The sequence below is a fragment of the Sorex fumeus genome, unplaced genomic scaffold, assembly GCF_029834395.1.
Source record: "Sorex fumeus unplaced genomic scaffold, SorFum_2.1 ptg000054l, whole genome shotgun sequence".
NCBI classification, from domain to species: Eukaryota; Metazoa; Chordata; class Mammalia; order Eulipotyphla; family Soricidae; genus Sorex; species Sorex fumeus.
This window is the reverse complement of record NW_026606111.1, coordinates 50395697-50411482: the sequence shown is the minus strand read 5'-3', so window position 1 is coordinate 50411482 and position 15786 is coordinate 50395697. Positions and strand designations below refer to the sequence as shown.

Here is a 15786-nt window from a genome sequence, read left to right as displayed (position 1 = left end):
TAAAGAAAACATAATGAAAAATATTTATCACATAACTGAAAAAGAATATAGATATTAATGAAATCTGGGCTCTGTAGCAAGCAGCATAGTACAGTAAGTTATGGAGAGCAGACCCAAGAGTAGGCCTTGAATAACAGTGGATGTGATCCCAACCAAAACCAAATAAAACAGTACAATAAGATTATTAATAAATTTTTCCATATATACAATATGTAGACAGTATTCTATTTTACAAAAAACTGCTAGCCAAAAAATGGAATAGAAGGTGATTTTTGAGTGCACACTTTACCAGTCCATTAAAGAGAAAGGATTTACCAGTAACTACATAACAAAAAGAAAATAGGAGTAAGCTTGATTGTATTTCATAGAAAGGAAATGTTTTAAATGAGTAAAATACAGAAAAGAAATTTCGAAAGTACAAAAAATTATTCTCATCAGTACCTTTGAATATTAACCAGCAAACAACACGTGTTAAACATAGCATAGGATTTCTCTTGATCACACAAGACACAGAAAAGACCATTTAAAAAGTGATCACAAAATTTGCAAATTTACTTTCAACCCCTAAATTAGAATTAGCTTTATCAACCAGGAAAACGTTCTTCTCAATGTTTAATAAATGAGCACCAAAATCCAATAAAATATCTTTAATGTAGGAAAAATCTTAATTCACAAATATGACAAAAATGTGTAATTAGACCTGTGAGACTTGATTTTTCTTTTTCCTCTTAGGATTTAAAACAGAAGTTGACTATTATCAAAATACTTTCATGTTAGGAAGAAAAAATCACATGAAATAATATTTGTAAAGATGAGAAGCCGCTTTAACCTGGAACCTACTTACCACACAAATGAATCAAATCTCCTTATTCAAGTTAGAATATACCAATTTTTAATTTTAACAGGCAGCGCGTACATGTACTTAAAACCATAACGTAATAAAAGCATTGAAGATTATGTGTCTTCCACCGCCCTAGATAAGCACTATTAGCTATTTATGGGAAGCATCATTTCTGAAGCGTGTTTATACTCAAATTGTCAAGAACCAAGTACTGTGTTCTAAGAGATAATAAGGAAAAATGCCAGCAATGATGGCTTTCTGATAATATGCTTTTCCTACTGGTACCTTTCTTTTTTGATTTTAAATCTTTGGTTCTCTTCAACATTCTGAACAAACGTTTTCCTCTTCCTTGATAATCGAAGTCCCTATTCTTTCTTTCTTTCTTTCTTTCTTTCTTTCTATACTTTTTCTTTCTTTCTTCCTATTTTTTTCTCCCTCATATTGTCTTGGTGTCGATTGGTCAAAGGTTGATGAAAGTGATCCCAAACTTGCTTACCTTAGAGGGTTTGCCTCCCTAATGCTCAGCACTCCACACCTTCCACAAGCCCCATATTTTCTTATTACCTGGTTTAAATAGAAAACTCAAAGATAAATGATTATTACTTTGTAATATCACTATATTCAAAATACTGAAGTATAAATACAAGTGGAGAGACCATTACAGAGAACACATGCTAGTATATATTAACAGTTTTTCACAGCATCTATATTTTCTGTTTCTGTAAAAATACTGTCTCTGATTTACTTGTTTTAAGTGAATATCATGTAAAATTCACTATTAAAAGGAAAAAGAAACACAGAGAATCAACCCTCATCACTTAATCACTTAATCCCCGTTATTCATCGATTTATTCGAGCGGGTGCCAGTAACGTCTCCATTCATCCCGGTTGCGTGCTAGCGTAGCCCAATGGTATCTGTTCGTTTTAGGAACATGTAGAGCCTCAAACCGATCATTTAGGGTCTTGATGAAGAAGTCTGACCATCTTATAGGTGGGCGTCCACGTGATCTTTTGATGTCTCGTGGAATCCAATCAGTAATGGCTCTAGTCCAGCGGTTGTCTGTAAACCTCATTACGTGTCCAGCCCATCTGATTTTGATGTCTTGGCAAATGAGACAGCGTCCCTGATTCTTGAGCGTTGACGAAGATCAGAACTCCGGATTCTATCTCTCATTTGAGTGAATCGTGATATTCCAAGCATAGTTCTTTCGATTCCTCTTTGAGAGACCCGAATAGTGTTCTCATCCTGTTTTCGTAGGGTCCAGGTCTCTGAGGCATATGTTAATGCAGGAAGAATAGTGGAATCAAAGAGATGTGCTCGTAGCTGGAGGTTCTTTGTCCTTTTAGTTATTTCTTCAATGCTCTTGAAGGCATTCCAAGCCGCTCTCTTCCTCCTGTGCAACTCAGGTGCCAGGTCATTCATCATGTTGATTTCTCGACCTAGGTATATATAACTGTTGCATTCGGAGATGGTGGTTCCGTTGAGAGCGAATGGAGCGTCAGGAACAAGGCTGTTTCTCATAAACATTGTCTTCGCAAGATTCAGCTGTAGTCCGACCTTTCCACATTCACGGTCAAAGTCGTTCAGCATTTGTGCCGCTTGGTTGATGTTTGGTGTTATTAGAACGATGTCATCAGCAAAGCGGAGGTGGTGTAGTTGCCGACCATCTATCTTCACTCCCATGTTTTCCCATTCCAGCCGTCGCATGATGTTCTCGAGGGTGGCACTGAAGAGTTTTGGTGAAATGGTATCACCCTGCCGAACCCCTCTCTTGATATGGATGATTACTTCTTTGTAGAATGGTGAGATCTTGGTAGTGAATCCGCAATAGAGCTCACGAAGGATCCTGATGTATTGAGTTTGTACGCCCTGATTGGCTAGGGCTCCTATGACAGCTTCCGTCTCAACAGAATCAAAGGCCTTCTTTAAATCAATGAACGTTAGACAGAGTGGCATCTTGAACTCCCGAGATACCTCAATGAGCTTGGTTACTGTGTGGATATGGTCGATGGTACTGAATCCTTTTCGGAATCCAGCTTGTTCACATGGTTGTCCTTCATCTAGTGTTCTGCTAATCCTATTCAGGATGACTCGAGTGAATAGTTTGTAGATGACAGACAATAGGCAGATTGGGCGATAGTTGCCAATGTCGTGGATGTCTCCTTTCTTGTATAGTAGTACAGTCTTGCTGGTTTTCCATTGGGATGGAACCTTGCATTCAGACAGGTAGCGTGTGAAGAGTCGAGCCAATGTATTGATGAGTACTGATGGTAAGTTCTTCAGGTGTTCAGGTCTGATCTTGTCTGGGCCAGGTGCTCTTTGTTTCTTTACAGACGAGATGGCATGTTGGATTTCGGAAGGGAGAACATTGGGAACGACATATCCATTATGTGGTATGTGGTATGTGGGCAAGTGGATGTGGCTATTAAAGAGATCTGAGTAGAAGTCGTGAATAATCTTCTGCATTGCCCTTCTGGAAGATGTGATAGATCCATCATGATATCGGAGGGCAGTCATCTTGGTTTTGTAGTTGGTGAAGGACAGGCGGGCATTACGAATGTTTTTTCCAGCTTCTGCTGCATCTACCAGTACTGCTGCTCTCCTGTTTTTGAGGTCATCCTTGATGGCTTCTCTGCACTGTTTTGCCAGTTCGGACGTTTGCTTGTGGTTGCCTGAGGCACGTGCCAAGCCACGTTGGCGAATAAGTTCAAGAGTGTTCGAAGAAAGACGGTTTTTTTGTGGTTATCTCTCTCTTGGCATTCCTTGCACAATCATGGAGGTGCTGAATCATTCGATCATATTCCTCATCAATGTTGTCAATGATGGCATCTTCCCATGTTGCCGCAACAGAGCCAAAGAGTTCCCAGTTGGTGGTTGTTCTGGGAGTCCTCTTCTTAAACCTTGCATTCTTTTCTCCTCATTCTGTGAGGTAGAATTTTGCACGAAGAAGACGGTGGTCTGATCCCGTTTGGAATTTTGGTACAACAGCAACATCGGTTAGGCAAAACCGCCGATTGAATATGATGTGGTCTATTTCATTGTGGAACCGTCCATCGGGAGACTCCCATGTCCAAGGTTTAGATTCAGCCTTTTGGAATTGTGAGTTACCATGGAAGGTTTTGGTTGACATGATGAATTCAGACAGTCTGTCACCCTGTTCGTTCCATTCCAGGCCATGGGTTCCAATGTGGAGTTCATCGACTGATCTTCTTGGCCCTATCTTGGCATTAAAATCACCGACAATGATCTTGTAGAAGGTGTGATCTTCTTTATAGAACTTCTCTAGCTCCATGTAGAATTTCTCAGTTTCTCTTTCACCATAACTGGATGTTGGTGCATAGACAACAAAGATAGAAACTGCCGGTAGTGAGCCACATTTATTCAAGTGTAATCGTCCGATTCGGGTTGTTAGGCATTCAAATGAATCAATGCTCGTGACTAAGTTTGTGTTGACAAGGATACCGACACCACCGACGCCTCTTTTATCACATGTTCCAAGGAACAGTTCTTCTCCAGTGTCGAAAACAGCATGATGGAATTGATGTCTTCTCGTTTCGGTCAGACCAATGATGTCGTACTTGATCTTTTGTGCTTGTACCATAAGGTCTTCAATGGATGCAGCAGATGCCAGGGTACGAGCATTAAAAGTACAGACAATCATTTTTGTTTTTCTGCGTTTTGGTAGCCTATGTCTGCCTTGGTGTTTTATCAGCCTCTCCTTCCATATCCTTCTCGACTCTGCATATTCAGGGTTAGGGAAATGAGATCCATTTATTACTGGATTTGGCATATCAATTTGGTCTATTTGGCATAGACCACGGATAGCTTGCCAGGCTCTGCCGTGCGGGTTGGATATTTAAGGATATTTAATGTACCCTGAAAATTTAGAGAAAAGTAAATGAATAGTCGCGCGGCCGCAGGTCGCGCGCTCCCGGGAGCTTGTTGTGATAATTTCTGGATCCTGGCCTTTGTTGGGGTTACACGGCAGTTGGAGGGTGTAACTGTCTAGTTACTGACAGGTCCAGTCCCAAACCGTGCAGGCTTGGAGATCTCAGCCCCAGGTCCCACACACCTGGGTTCCTCTGACAGTTTTGTTATGTCTGAGGCTTATCCAAGTGTGTGGAGAGTGGTCCCAGTAAGGCCTTGGTTGGGCCTACAGGTCTTCAGCTGTTGGGCCCTGGCGAGGATAGTCAGACACAGGGTAGGAGACTCTGCCTTGTGCTCTCCCGGGAGCTTGTTTTGATAATCTCTGGATCCTGGCCTTTGTTGGGGTTACACGGCAGTTGGAGGGTGTAACTGTCTAGTTACTGACAGGTCCAGTCCCAAACCGTGCAGGCTTGGAGATCTCAGCCCTGGGTCCCACACACCTGGGTTCCTCTGCCAGTTTTGTTATGTCTGAGGCTTATCCAAGTGTGTGGAGAGTGGTCCCAGTAAGGCCTTGGTTGGGGCCTACAGGTCTTCAGCTGTTGGGCCCTGGCGAGGATAGTCAGACACAGGGTAGGAGACTCTGCCTTGTGCTCTCCCGGGAGCTTGTTTTGATAATCTCTGGATCCTGGCCTTTGTTGGGGTTACACGGCAGTTGGAGGGTTTAACTGTCTAGTTACTGACAGGTCCAGTCCCAAACCGTGCAGGCTTGGAGATCTCAGCCCCGGGTCCCACACACCTGGGTTCCTCTGCCAGTTTTGTTATGTCTGAGGCTTATCCAAGTGTGTGGAGAGTGGTCCCAGTAAGGCCTTGGTTGGGGCCTACAGGTCTTCAGCTGTTGGGCCCTGGCGAGGATAGTCAGACACAGGGTAGGAGACTCTGCCTTGTGCTCTCCTGGGAGCTTGTTTTGATAATCTCTGGATCCTGGCCTTTGTTGGGGTTACACGGCAGTTGTATATATATATATATATATGTATATATATATATATATATATATATATATATATATATATGCGTGTGTGTGTGTGTATGTGTGTGTGTATTTGAGCTCCTAAGTATGTCTAGAATATAATGTAATCAATGACGAAAAACACTTTGTATGTGACATAAAGTAAGCCAATGTCTAAAGTCACACAGCAAATATCAAAGTCAAGTTAAAACGAGGCTTATAAAATTCTACTTGAATATTTTCTTTCATTACTACGTGCTGTTCTTCCTTGACTGCTAAGTTTAGGGATGATAAATCTAATGACAAGCTTTGAAAGGTATTATTCCTTACCTGACATGGTCAGAGAAGAGGAAATACCAATGAAAGGTAGACGAGAAGAGGAGACTGTACGAGATTACGTCTGAACACTGAAGCGGCTTAAGAACAAAAGTGTTTAGTACAGACAACTGCTCACTGGTGATTGGTCATTGGTCATTCGTCAATTGCCATGATGATTCAAATTTGTTTACAAACAACTACATGGGACCCCCAAGATTCTACCAGTTGGTGGTTGGTTTGGTGGGAGAATGATGTCATAAAGTAGGCAGGTGAAAGGTAGAGGCTAGCCAATCAGGAGGTCAGAATCCCATTAGAAGACCGGATTGGATAGTGAGTGGGGTAGATTGAAGTAGGCTAGGGAGATGGAATTCTACAAGACGGTTATAACAGTTTCACCTTCGTCAGACTCTTGTGTTAGAAAAATACTCCCATGATACTCAAGAGCTTAGCTATTTCACTAACAAATCAAGAAAATTACTAAATAATTGTTTTTATTGCACTGTTTATGAAATAACATTTGTTATTACTAGTATATTTTAGATAACATTTACAGCACAGCGGATTTGGTCGTTTGCCTTGCAGGAGGCCAACACTGATTCCGATTCCTCTGCCCGGCAAGCTACCGAGAATATCTCGTCCACATAGCAAGAGCCTGGCAAGCTACCCATGACGTATTTGATAGGCCAAAGCCAGTGACAACAAATCTCACAATTTGGTGTAAGTTGTTACTGGTTCCCGCTCGAGCAAATGGATGAACCGCGGGAGGACAGTGCTACAGTGCTATGATTGAGAAAATTGGTGGTTTCTTTCAATATGACAATACTTACTAGGATAAGTTGTAGATGAATCGAGATGTGTTAAAATGTAAATAAAATGAGAAGAAATAGTAAATGCACAGGTATCTTATTTGTACAAAACAAACAGTTGTTCTCAGTTTAAAACTGTAGAAGATAAAGAAAAACATATACTCATTTGTGTCAAAATTTTTCAACCTGAAAGAAAAGGACCAAAATCAATTTAAGTAATCAAAAAACAAGCAAAACCAACAAATCCTGGCAATTACTATGATAGGCCAAGGATAAATGTTTTTAATAAATTAGTGCTGTGAAATAAATCAGTATTTAGCTATTATACTTCAATAGTAAAAATAAGCATAAACCATGATCATATAATCTGTATTGAAAGAAGTGTAAATGACTGGTAAACACAAGGGCAAGTTACTCGCAGATGCGTACCAGGTTCTCTCAGAGTGACAACTGGACAATAATTGTTGTTGTCTTATCAACAAAATCCAGTCTCTGTATCTTGGCCATTGATGGGATTACATGGCTCCAGGGGCAGTTCGTGGTTGTAACACTTAGCTACTAGGAGATGGGGGATCTGGTTGGAGGGGGCCCAGTCTTGATCTGAGCACCCTTGGAGATCTCATCCCCCAGTTGTGCACACCTGGGTTCCTCTGTCAGATTCGATCATGCATGAGGCTCCTTCAAGCTTGGGGAGAGTGGTTTAAAGCGTACCTATGGCTGGTTGCAGAGGTCTTCAGGTGCCGGGGCTCTGCTTGGCACGGTGAGGGAAACTCAACACACCCCCTCCAAGGGACCCTGGTGAAGAAAGCCAGGTGCGAGGTCAGGAGACTGTCATTTTAGACATATTTGGAATTAATTTTAGATCAAAAAGTACACATCATTCAAACTACGTATGTGCTTAGTAATAAATTACTACAAACTTGTTCAATAACCTAAGAAACCCCACTCTGCTCAGAGAACTAGATTTTTAATTATAGGTCTGTTTTGCCCGTGTGTCATGACTGAGAATCACTATCATTAGATATGAAACTCACTATACAAAAAGATGCACACAGGCTGCTTTGAGTCATCTGTGTTTGTTAATGTGTATTGGTCATTAAACTTCACTGAGACCCATTTTTCTGTCCTTTACAGGACCCTCATGAGTCTCAACTTCCGTTCAAGTTGAACTTATAATAATGTGGAATGAAATCATCAATATTCTCCTCACCTCTTCCTTCAGGAGAAAAATCCTACTTACATTCAAGGTGGTCAAAGTGCAGACAACACCATTCACCTTTTCCTGGAGATGTACACGGACTGAGGTGAGAACAGCAAAAGGCTCTAGTTTAATGGTCTTAATGAAGGTTTCAGGGAAGTGCATTAAACAGGACTCATATAACATCTTCAAAAGAATTATTTTGTAAAACTGATGCGTTGATTATGGTAAAAGATAATATGGTAAAAACCATATTTTTCTTTCTGGGACATTAAAGTTCTAAATCTATCAAGCTGCTTTGAAATACTTTCCTTGATTAGGTACCACTCTCTGCCATAGGGTATGTAAGGACAACATTCAAAGTAATCAGAAGAGAAAAATTAACTCCTACTAGGTTTGGTTACACATATACTAAAATTGAAATGATACAGAGATTATCATGGTCCTTGCACAGAGACGACATGCAAACTTGTATAGAGTTCCATATTTTTGTTGCAAGAAGAACTAACAGGGCTACTTTAAGCAAAGGCAATCCCCACAAGTACAAAAATTCTACATAAAGATAGCACAAATCCCCATAACAACAATCTCTCTCAATGTCAATGGACTAAATGTGCCAATTCAGAGGCACAGAATAGGAAGATGAATTAGAAAACTGAACCCAACATTCTGATGCCTGCAAGAAACACATCTGAGCAATTAAAGCAACCATGGGCTAAAAGTAAAAGGCTGGAAAACAAGTCTTCAAGAAAAGAACACCTCCACAAAGCTGGAGTAGCCATACTAGTATCAGACCACATGGACTTCAGGCTAAAGGTTATAAGAGACAGTGAATGTCATTTCTTCATGATCATGGGATCTGTACATCAGAAAGAACTCACCCTTCTCAATGTAGATGCTCAATGACAAAACCGCAAAATACTTAAAATCAACTTCTAATAGACTTAAAAAAAACATTGATAGCAAAACAGTACTAGGTGGAGATTTCAACACTACTTTGTCACTTCTCAATAGATCAAACAGACTAAATCTCAGCAAGGAAATATTTTATTTAAGGGAAGTAATGAACAACCGTTGGCTTAGAGAAGAAATCAAAGAGGAAATAAAAAGTTTCCAGAAACAAATGAGAATGAGGCCGCGAGCTAGCAGAACTTGTGGGACACAGCAAAAGCAGTGTTAAGAGGAAAGAGTATAGCTCTGCCAGAATTCATCAGGAAGAAAGAAAGGGCCTACATGAATAAATTAGAGCTCAAGATTTTGGAAAATGACCAACAAAAGGAGTGCAAACTAGGCTGAAGCAAGGAAATAATAAAATTTGTAGTATAAATCAATGAGCTAGAAACCCAAAATACAATCCAGAAGACCAATAAAAGCAAAAGCTGGTTCTTTGAGAAAATAAATAAGATCAATAAACCTCTAGAAACCTCTCAAAGAAACAGAAAGAATTCTAATAAATCGAATCAGAAATGCAAAGGGGGTTATCCTAATAGAAAGTACAGAAATCCATAGGATCATCAGAGATTATATTGAGAAGCTTTGCAGCAGGAAATGAGAGAATCTTGAATAAATTTATAAATTAATGGATTCTAATTACCTCCCAAGGCTGAACCAAGAAGATTTGGAATACTTGAACCTATCACTACCAAGGAAATTGAAATGATGGTCAAAATATACCCCCAAACAGAATGCCTGGCCCAGATGGATTCAATAGTGAAACATTTCAATCCTTTAAAGAGGAACTGCTGCCAACATTTTTCAAGATTTTACAGGAAATTGAAGAAACAGAAATGCTCTCAAATAGTTTCTATGAGGCAAAGATCACCCTAATACTCAAAACAGACAGAGAGACCACAAAAAATGAAAATTACAGACCTATTTCCTTGATGAATACAGATACACAGATTCTCAAGAAAATACCAGCAAAGAGAATCCAGAAACTCAACAAAAGATCACACACTATGACCAAGTAGGTTTATCCCGGGATGCAAGGATGGCTTAACATTCTCTAGTCAATCAACAGAATACACCATCTCAATAAAATAAAGAAAAAAGTCATATCATCATATCGATAGATGTAGATAAAGCATTTGATGAGATCCAGCACCCATTCATGATGAAAAACTCTCAACAAAATGGGAGTGGAAAGTACTTTCTTCAATCTAGTCAAAGTAAACTACCACAAACCCACAGCAAGCATTATTCTCAACGGGGAGAAAACTAAAGGCTTGGAGCAGAAATCAATGAGCTAGAATCCCAGAATACAATTAGGCACAAAACAAGTTACCCACTCTAACCACACCTATTCAACATAGTACTTGAAGTACTTGCCATAGGATTTCGGTAAAAAGAAAGGATATCAAGGGCATCCATATAAAAATGGAAGAACTCAAGCTTTTACTATTTGGAGATGACATGATACTATACTTGGAAAATCCCAAAGAATCTACAAAAAAGCTCCTGGGAAAAATAGATTTGTTAGTAAAGTAGCATATTACAAAATCAATATCCGGTAGTCCATGGCTTTCCCATATATTTCAAATGAAAGAGAAAAAAAGAGATAGAGAAAAACAATCCCATTCACAATAATACCTCAGAAAATCGAGTATATTAGAATCAACTAAAATGTTAAGGAACTATACTTTGGTACTATTGCGGCAACATGGGTAGATGCCATTGTTGACAACATTGACGAGGAATACGATCCACTGGTTCAGCACCTCCATGAATGTGCGAGGAATGCCAAGAGAGAGATAGCCACAAAAAATCGACTATCTTCGAAAACTCTTGAGCTAATTCGCCTGCGTGGTTTGACGCATGCCTCAGGCAACCGCAAGCTAATGTCCCAGCTCCCAAAGCAGTGCAGAGATGTGATCAAGGAAGACCTCAAAGAGAGAAGAGCAGAAGTACTGGTAGATGTGGCAGAAGCCAGGAAAAGTATTCGTAATGCCTGCCTGTCCTTCGCCAACTATAAGACCAAGAAAACTGCCCTCCGACGTCCTGATGGATCCATCACATCCTCCAGAACGACAATGGAGAAGATTACCATGACTTCTGCTCAAATCTCTTCGATAACCATGTCCACTTGCCGACATACCAAATTCCACAGGATGGATATGTTGTTCCCAACGTTCTCCCTTCGAAATCCGACACGCCATTTCGTTGGTAAAGGAACAAACAGCACCCGGCCCAGACAAGGTCAGACCTGAACACCTGAAGAACCTGCAGTCAGTACTCATCAATACACTGGCTCGGCTCTTCACTCGCTACCTGTCTGAATGCAAGTTTCCATCCCAATGGAAAACCAGCAGGACCATACTACTGTTCAAGAAGGGAGACATCCATGACATTGGCAACTATCCCCGGATCTGCCTATTGTCTGTCATCTACAAGTTGTTCACTCGAGTCATCCTAAATAGGATTGGCAGAACACTAGATGAAGGACAACCATGCGAGCAAGCAGGGTTCCGCAAAGGATTCAGCACCATCGACCATATCCACACGATAACCAAGCTCATTGAGGTTTCTCGGGAGTTCAAGGTGCAGCTCTGTTTAACGTTCATTGATTAAAAGAAGGCCTTTGATTCTGTTGAGACGGAAGTGCTCACTGAAGCCCTAGCCAATCAGGGCATTCAAGCCCAGTACATCAGGATCCTCCGTGAGCTGTATTACAGTTTCACTAGCAGGATCTCACCATTCAACAAAGAAGTGATCGTTGATGTCAAGAGAGGGGTGCGGCAGTGTGATACCCTTTCACTGAAACTCTTCAGTGCCACCCTCGAGAACATCATGCGACGACTGGAATGGGAAGGAATGGGAGTGAAGATAGATGGTCGGCAACTACACCACGTCCGCTTTGCTGATGACATTGTTTTAATAACACCAAACATCAGCCAAGCAGCATAAATGCTGGCCGACTTTGACCCTGAGTGTGGAAAGGTAGGACTACAGCTGAATCTTATGAAGACAATGTTTATGCGAAACAGCCTTGTTCCTGATGCCCCATTCGCTCTCAATGGAATGACTATCTCCAAATGCAACAGCTATGTGTACCTAGGTCGAGAGGTCAACATGACAAATGACCTGGCACCCGAGCTGTGTAGGAGGCAGAGAGCTGCTTGGAACGCCTTCAAGAACGTCGAATAAATAGCTAAGAGGAAGAAGAACCTCCGGCTCCGGGCACATCTCTTTGATTCCACTGTTCTTCCTGCATTAACATATGCCTCAGAGACCTGGGCCCTATGCAAACAATATGAGAACAGTATTCAGGTCTCCCAAAGAAGAATAGAAAGAGCTATGCTTGGAATATCACGTTTCACTCAAATGAGAGAGATAATCGAGAGTTCTTACATCCATCGCCGATCAAGAATCAGGGACACTGTCTCTTATGCCAAGGTGTCAAAAATCAGATGGGCTGGTCACGTCATGAGATTTAGAGATGACCGCAGGACTAGAGCTGTTACCAACTGGATTCCACGGGATGTCAAAAGACCGCGTGGCCGCCCACCTTCCAGATGGTCAGACTTCTTCGTCAAGATCATGAACGATCGGTTTGAGGCCCTTCATGTTCCTGGATCAAACAGGTGCCATTGGGCTACACTAGCACGCGACAGGGACAAATGGAGACGTTACTGGCGCCCGCTCGAGCAAATCGACGACTAAGGGGAAGTTAAGTGATAAATGATAAAATGTTAAGGAACTATACAAAAAAAAAACCCTACAAACTCTACTTCACGAAATAAGAGAGTATACGAGGAAATGGAATCACATCCCATGCTCATGGATTGAGAGGATTAACACTGTCAAAATGGCAATACACCCCAAAGCTCTATAAAGATTTACTGCACTTCCTAAAAGGTTACCCATAACATTTTTCAAAGAAATAGATTAAACACTCTTGAAACTCATACACAACAATAAACTCCCATGAAGAGCTAAAGCAATATTTGGTAAAAAGAAGAAGGGAACAGCTTCCCCAACTTGCAACCCTACTACAAAGTCGTAGTAATCAAAATAACATGATATTCAGATAAAGGCAGGCCTCACATCAATGGAATATAGTCAAATATCCTGACGCTGGCCCTCAGATTGCTATTACCTAATCTTTCATAAAGGCTCAAGAAATATGAAGTTGAGCAAGGAAGTCTCTTCAACAAGTGGTGCTGGGAAACCTGGACAGCGACATGCAAAAAAAAAAAATTGAACTCAGACCTCTTTATAGTGCCAGGCACAAAGTCAGATCAAATGTATTAAAAACCTCAATATCATAGCTGAATTCTTAAGATATATGGAGAAAAATGTGGGACGATCCCTCCATGACATTAAAGCTAAGGGAAACTTCTAGAATGAAACACCACTGACCAAGGAAGAGGAAATGAAGATAAACAAATGAGACTACATTAAACTAAGACGTTTCTGCAACTTAGAAAAATGGTGACCATGCTAAAAAGACAGCCCTCATAATGGGGACAAATTATTTATGCACTACCCATAAAATTAACCTCAAAATTCTGACTGCTGTATCATTAAGAACACTAAATAGTTCCCGTGAATTTTATTCTCCTTCACATATATTTACTCTAAAATATTTTAGGTTTCATTTTAAACCACAGGTAAAAAATAAAAATTATAATTTTTTAAAATTAAAAATAACCCATATGCATAGCCAGGTGCGACCCAAAAAAAAACAAGAAAAACAAGCAAGCAAATAAGCAAGAAAGAAAGAAATTAAAAATTAAAAAATAATGCTGTTTGCAATGCTAAGGATCAATCCTAGATCATCATACAATGGAACGCAAATGCTCTATCCCTGAGTTATATCCCTGTTCTTAAACATTTAAAAAGGTCTTTTTTGATGTCTCATTGCATTTTATTTTTTAAAAAATGCTTTTCTTATTATACCTGGTCGCCATCATACCGCCTAATTCTTGACCTTTTCTTCACTTGTATATTTTACCTCTAAGATTCAGTTGTCATCTTATCCTTCCTATAGCCACGCTTTCCTTTGACAAACTTTCCAAGATCATGTCTGGCTTGCTTTAACATGGCATAAAATGGAAACGTTATTTTCTCTATGCTCTCACGCCAGAGGTGATGATGTTTTCGACCCAGGAGAACTCTTTTCTGGTGAGCTTCCTGGCTGTTTCTACTTGACTTCAAAATATCTAAAGGTAAGTCATCGTCTTTTTTTTTTTTTTGGGTTTTTGGGTCACACCTGACGATGCACATGGGTTACACCTGGCTGTGCAGTCAGGAATTACTCCTCACGGTCCTTGGGGGGACCATACAGGATGCTGGGAATCTAACCTGGGTAGGCCGTGTGCAAGGCAAATGCCCTACCTGCTGTACTATAGCTCCAGCTCCACCCCCCTCCCCATAATTCATCATCTTGAGGGCCTCAGATTTTTACCTTTGATTTAGAAACTTCATCTTTACATTGACACAGTAAATTGAAACCACAGAATTGTTGAATGGCATGTTATAAGGGTAGCAGCCATGAGCAAACATTGATAACCCATAAGTTGGCATGAATGAATTCTGTCTCAGAGGCTTCACTTCTGAGGATACCTGTCACTACCTCCTTTCTGTTACGTATCACAGGATCAGAATCTACATCAGGCCAGCAGTAGAAATTGTCCACCCAAAAGCTAGCCTTCCACTGGGATCAGAATCCTTGATCCATGTAACTTGTAATTTTTCATTCATGATTTGTTGACCTTGTTTCAGGCAGAGGCATCCAGAGCATAAACTCAGCTTTCCAGTAGTTTCCACAGGAAATCCAAATATCTAAGAATGTTATCATTTCTGACACCACTGTTAAAGATTTTTTTGGAATCCCATGGTAAGATACTATCATTAATGTTATAATATTACTGTTCTCCATAGTCCAGAACTCCCCAAAGAACTCTCTACCCTCCTCACTCCAAGTTTAGACTCCAGTTTATCATTCTCCTGAACGTACTTCTATTTGTTTCACTCAGGTTCTCCCCTAAAGTGTACAAGTTAAGTTCATACCACTCCAAGTTCTTATTCCTAAACTACCAGAGTGGGCTTGGTCCTCAAGCTTTTGTTCTTCCTTAAAGAAATACCGTGCTTCCTTTCTGTATGTCACTCTTTGCTTGCTTTGTAAAACGAGTGTTCTCTCTTGAACATATATTCCATTCCACCCTATGCCTGTTTCACAAGTTTCTAAGTGTTGTTCAATAAAATCTATTGTTCTTCACAGCGGTAGGGCGTTCGCCTTACAAGCGGCCAACATGACCGACCCGAGTTCGATTCCTCTGCCACTCTCGGAGAGCCCGGCAAGCTACCGAGAGTATTCGATATGCCAAACACAGTAACAACAAAGTCTCCAATGGAGACGTTACTGGGCCTGTTCGAGCAAATCGACGATCAACGGGAGGGTCTTTACCTTTTCTTCACTGAACTAAAAATTTTAAAACACCAGAGCATTGTTAAAATCAATATTTGTATGTTTTAAACCCCAAATTTTGAAAATGAAAGGGTGTAAAGCAATGGAATCCTACTCAGTTGTATGAAGTGAAATCTTCTTCTTATTTGTATAAAAAATCATAACATGAGGATATTATGTTTAGTGACATAACCCAGGCAGAAAAAGATAGGCATCATACAAGTTCATGCATATGTGGCATATGGAGAAAACAAATTAAAAGAAAAAAATGAGACAGACAAACGTCTAAAACAATATTAATATTCTATGATTTATAATTCAATTAACAATGGTTCCTCATA

The 15786-nt window shown here is 40.4% G+C and overlaps 1 pseudogene; it reads left to right on the top strand.

The window, feature by feature from the left end:
• The first annotated feature begins 8431 nt into the window (after window positions 1–8431).
• LOC130033767 (uncharacterized) lies at window positions 8432–8528 on the top strand (annotated as a pseudogene).
• Window positions 8529–15786: the final 7258 nt, after the last annotated feature.